The 6,031-nt window shown below is 36.3% G+C and overlaps 1 long non-coding RNA gene across 1 annotated transcript; it reads right to left on the bottom strand.

Moving 5' to 3' along the window:
* Positions 1-1,387: 1,387 nt before the first annotated feature.
* LOC119698041 lies at positions 1,388-3,875 on the bottom strand. The gene is made up of 3 exons (XR_005256042.1): positions 3,758-3,875; positions 2,517-2,577; positions 1,388-2,390 (listed from the first exon to the last, which is right to left on the bottom strand). It is a non-coding gene; the product is annotated as an uncharacterized LOC119698041 (long non-coding RNA).
* Between the last annotated feature and the right edge of the window lie 2,156 nt (positions 3,876-6,031).

Below are 6,031 nucleotides of genomic sequence, written 5' to 3'. Positions count from 1 at the left end.
AAATAAGGAAATTCTTGTTTCTTCAGCCTTAGTTCTTGCTGTTTGCTCACTACATTTGTGCAAGCTGGACTAAAACTTAAACAGTAACATGCAAAATATTTCAATTGGACTCCTTGAAATCTCACTTCATGTCAGACATCTGTGTTTGACAGAAGAAAAAAAAGGTGTTTTGAAAAGCTTAGATCATCATCTGTCCCAAAGGACCCTGCACCAGCACAGCAGCAAGGATGGAGTTTAGGTAGAGTATTTTCTTTTGCTAAGACTTTTTTCCCCCTCAATCTAAATCACATAATTTATGCATCACTATTGCATTGTGTTTTCAAATTACAGTACAGCAGAAACAACAAGGAAATCATAGTGGTCAATTATGATACATCAATTTACTGTACATTTACTGAATTTTGAAAACTAATTAATTCTTATTGCTTGAAATAAAAGAACAGCAGACTATAAAACAGCTGATTAAAATCACTATCAAATAGCATGAAAACATAACATTCACCTAACCTCTCTCAATAAGCAAGACCCTCATTTGTGAAAGTAAAAATAGGACAAGATACAGTTTTGGGCAGCAAAAGATCTGGGCATTGAATCACTGTCTATGTTCTCTTGGCACTGACTGAAACATGCTGGCGTGATTTTTTCTCAACTGCATAACGTCACTCACAAATAGAGAACAAATACCAGAGCTACTGCTCTGAAATCACACTTCCCCTGTCACATTTAAAGAAATCCCAATGAGATTTTCTTAAGAAAAACAGAGGTAGGATATTAGTGCCAGCTGAAAGCAGGAATACTTGCAATTTAGCATTTATTGAGTTATCTGGAAAGAGAGAAAAAAAAAAAAAAGCTCTATACAGAGAGAGGGATGAATTTAAATCCCATGTGTGTAACTGATACAAATGAAAGTATGAAGTTGTCCCTGTGCCCTGTGCGAGCTCAGGGGAGAAGTGAGGGCAGCAGGCGATGGTATGTGTCTGAAATAACAAACCCTCTGCACTAACACCCGAGCTAATGCACCGGTGCGGGGGCAAAGCCAGAGGAGAGAAGCTGCAGAAGCTGAAACGAGCTTTTCAAATTTTACAGAGACGTGCAAACTGGTGGGGGGTGGAGGAAGACATGGTGCCTTGGCTTAATTCCTGTAGTGTCCCGTCAAGTGCATGGGGCAGAACACAAAGGCAGAAGTTGACAGGGATGTTACAGTCCTCAGAGCAAAATACAAATATTATAAAAGCACAGCAGCTATATTAACTTGAGTCAATATGAACAGAGCTTTGGGACAAGGCAGTAAGAATATTCTTTTGGCCCAGTGGGATAATCTATCTTTTCAAGATGAAGAAATTGACAGGGTTTAATTCTTGCCCTTGAATAATTAAAATTTCGCCTCCAACGTGCTAAATAGGCCACTGCCATAGACCTCCAGGGCTATCTAACTTCATTTCAATATATTGCACAAAGTGAGAAATTACTGAAACTGGAAAAAAATTTTTAATCTCAGCTTCTCTCTGATTTCACTTTAAAATACATTTTAATTCCAGTTTTGACACTCTATGTGACCCAAGACAGTTGAACAAAGAGCTATTTTTCAGTTCACCTTTCCTCCTCTACAAAAGCTTCATGCTTTAGCAGTTCTAAGTCACTGGGAAACAAGCTAACACGAAACGGGAGTTTTAACAAGTACAGGGTTCATATCTTGGACAGCGTTTTCATACTGTGATTAAATTTGTATTCCCCCTAAACTGCGTTTTGTTTGAACTCCATGCCTTGTGATCCCGTTTCCTCCCATTTTCTTGATGTCAGCTACTTCAATGCTGGCAGAAGATCCCTCTGAACTGCAGCTGCATTTGTAAATGTTTCATCAAAGGCCTGAAGGTCTGGTAAGCAGCAGACCCGGTGGGTGCTACGAATGTGATCTGGGTCTATCTCGGGGAGGAACAGCATGACCGTATTTACTGCCGATGCTATTCTGGGGGCTGGATGACGTGCTTCTCCCCTCTGCCTGAGCAACACTTGCCTGTTCGTCTTTCAACACTCACTCCCAGCATGACAGGATGAAATAAAACAAAATTTACTGGTAGCAAGCGTACTTGCATATTGAAGACTTCCATTCTAACAACCTCATGCACACACACACACACACACACATAGTCTTATTGAAATAATCATGTTAAAGATTTTGTACTCTAGGTCGATATGACTTTAGGTTCCATTTTAAAAAATATAACCATAAGAAGATAAAGAAAAGTATTACCTCATAAAATAATTCAAATTATTATGGGGGCACAAGCTTATTTGTCCCCATAAATGAACTCTTAACTCAGGATGTGGCAACACAGTAGCTCCAGCTCTGCACCCTTCCAAATGTGGACAGCAGCTGTGTCTCCCAAAAACTGTGAAAGTAGGGGGGAAAATACTGTATTTGTTAAAGGAATTGTGCACGTAGCAATTGTGCAATTGTTAAAGCAATTGTGCACCTCTTCCAAAATCAGGCAAATAGCTTACAAACTGAAACTCACTCAATAGCCAGCAGAATGAGCCAGGCACTTCCAGTCATTGATTAAACCCAGCCTATCTGTGCTAGATTTTGTGAGAGAAAGGAGGAAAAATTTTAAAAACCCAAACAAGTGAAAAACACAACAAAATTTCTGGTTAAAATAACATGCACATTTTTCCCACTTAAAGGGTTATCATTTTGCCAATATTATTTTTTTTTAATCTAGAAAGATGCCATTGACACCAAATAGCACAGAAAAGATCACATTTTATTTTTCTTTTTTTTTTTTTTTCTATTAAACCTACACAAATAATTTTCAGCAATAGATCTGGAGAATCACAAAGTTGCATGATGCCAGATTCATTCCCTTTCTGGTTACTGAAATTTAAGGTAAGAACATCCTGACATCGTAAATTCTCAAAATTGGCTGATATTTTTAAAATACTTCATTTGGCTCAATTTTGCAAATATGCAACCAGCTGGTAAAAATAAAATCTGATTTAAAGTTTCGTTAGACAGAAACTGCAGTCTCAAACTTACATAAAAACAAAACTATATCCCTTTACAAGTGAAGACAAAACTGCAATCCCCAGCTTCTAACTTTAGCATGTTGTATCACAGAAATAGTCCTCCAGCTCTAGTAAATTTTTGTTTTCAGGACGGAACTTCTTAAAAGTAAAAATAGCAGATAACTGTGGGTGAATTAACATAATTTTTGCAATATTATCACATGAAATAAGGGAATTTCAAAATCAATTTTACCTCTCAAATCGGCTGAAAAAAACTTTGTACCTAACATAGCCAAATACTTTGTACCTAACATAACGAAATACCATGCAGGTTAATGACAAATGTTTAAACTAACAACCTAAACCAGAAACTAAGGTGATCTCCACAATGGTGATTTTAGGAATACCTACAAATGAACAAATTGGTGATGAATACATGCCTAACTAAACACAAATTATTATTCTGTAAGTCAATTACATTTATTATGCATTCAGACATAAGAGAACATCATATAACTGTTTTTCAAATACACTGTATTATTAGGAAGACATACATTCCATGATTAGAGCAGACTCTGTCACAGATATTTTTATATTCTATATTTTATATTCTGCAGAAATCTTAGACTAAATTCCACCATTACATACTTAATGCAAAGCATAGGTGATTTACAAAAACTCAAATAATGGATAATTTTCATAAAGGACCTTTTGTACAAGATCATAGACTTCTACATAAAAGGATTTTACTTACTATGACAACTGCAGTTTCTAAAGCATGATACTTTGATAAAAATCAAAGTACATACAAAAGTGCATACAAAAAAATCAAAGTACATACAAAGATACAAAACCTGGATTAGACTCCACCTAGAGAAAAAAAGAAGAAAATATTACCTTTAAACAGAACTTAAAGCTTAAAATTCTCCAAAACATACAATTTGTTTTCAGGAAAAAAATACTGCAAACACTAATTTATCCAATGTCTATCTTGTACCTGCCAGAAACACACAGCACAGATATATATAACTTATTCACATTCAGAGCTGCAAACACAAATTCATGTGAATTCACCCAGAGCATAAAAACTGTTCTGCACCTGCACAACACAGAGGCACTGAAAATTCTGCATTGTTGGTTGTGTCTTCCATAATGCAGAATCTAATCTTTAAGTGAAATTTCACTGGACAAATAGAAAACCATTTTGCAGCAATGTGGTATTACAGTAAGTGCACTTGCTAAGAAAGCCAGTTTCCAAGATGCAGGGGGGCTGATAGTGTAATTCACACAGGGAAAGGGTTTCTTCATCATATTAAAAACATTATGACATTATGTTACAAACACTGAAATGGCCAACAGAAGAGAAGCAAATGAAGAGTAAACGAAATCTCATACCAGCTGGGAGGTTTAATTCATTGGTTAGGCTGATTATGATGCACTAACCCTTGCTATATTCTTTTATATAAACTTAAATATCAAAATTAAGGTATTTGACTTGCATGTTAGCTGTGGTGAGAAAAATTTTCTTCCCTGGGACAAATACTCCTGAAGAAGCAGAAGAAATTTATCAATAGGGTGCACTTCTCAACTCATGCATATCAAGCATCTGTTTGTCTTTTACAGTTTTATCAAAAATCAGTTAGAATAAGCCGCATTATCCTCACCAAAGTTTAAGCAGATTGAGGGAGTGGCTTTCTATTAATGGTCTTTGCAGCACAGCCTGCTTAGCCCTATGGTAATGTCCTCTAAAGCTCAATTCCTCTGTTGCAGACTTTGTTAATGGAAACATATCTCAAAAATGACTATACTGTGCCCAAAATATCCACATTGCATGCAGTATCAAACAGAAAATCCCTCAGCTTTTGCACCTCTGGTAGCATTTGTCTTGTTTTCTCCAACATAAATTGAAAAAAAAAAACCAAAAAACCAAAAACAAAAGCAAAACAACAACCAACAAACCCAAAACACTGTCACATTTAGAATGACAGTGATTTTTAATTAATTTCACAAATGGATTCACTCAGAAGAACCAATTATCTGAGGTATATGAAGCACCAACACGGATTCATTGGTGAAATACAACAGTTGTTTGTTTTGATCCAGTACAGCAAAACAGGAGTGTGACATCAGCCAAAACCTTCAAAAGGTCTTTTAAAATTAGAAATATCATATCTAATTGCTATTTTAACATTAATTTATCACCATTCAATTAAAAAAATTTATAAGAAAAAAAGCAAAGAAATTCACAAGACATCCCATGTTAAGACAAAATTATGAGTGCAGACAGCTATATGGCCTCATCCCCATGTCTGATAAAATCTGCCTGATAAAATTAAGGCAGATCATAAGGAACTGCAAGCTCCAGGGAGTAGCTGAAGAACTGTCCTCCCTATGGAAGCTGGGATGGGTACCTTCTTTGAGGTGCACTCACCATTACAAAGGTCTCCTGGTGTGACCTGCAGAGCTCTGGTCTCCTTCACTAAAGTCACATGGGACAGAAACACTGCAGAGCTGTCTGTATGGTGAAGGAATTCTCTTTACCAGAGCTCTGTGAAGGTCTGTAATAACTGGTGATGAAAATGCTAACTAATAACGGAGGATTTTCAATTAATAAGTGGCTTAAAACATGGCAAAAAGCCCAGATTTCTGGGAAGATATAAGTGATATATAACTCTCAATAGAGGTATTCAGGGTGAGCATGAAGGCCACTGAACTTTTTTTCCTATAGTATTAAAGCAGCATGTATGACAATTATTTAATTCACTAGCTAATTTACAGGAAAATTACCGGAGAAATTAAGATCTCAAAAGAACCCCTACAACTCCTACAACTCTCCTACAACTTAAAAATAGCAAAGCCACAAACTACACATCCAGGCAAAAGAGAGCTGCTTTTCACATCATTAACAAATAAATGTTAAACAGCCCCAATTCTTACTTGATGTGAAAGTTAATACAAATCCTCCAAACAATCAAAAAGCTTCAATCAGGTTTTGGTCCTCCTCAGGCACCTTGAAAATCTGTAGGAC

Source organism: Motacilla alba, chromosome 2, assembly GCF_015832195.1.
Source record: "Motacilla alba alba isolate MOTALB_02 chromosome 2, Motacilla_alba_V1.0_pri, whole genome shotgun sequence".
Classification (NCBI taxonomy): Eukaryota; Metazoa; Chordata; class Aves; order Passeriformes; family Motacillidae; genus Motacilla; species Motacilla alba.
This window is presented reverse-complemented; position numbering and strand designations above follow the sequence as displayed.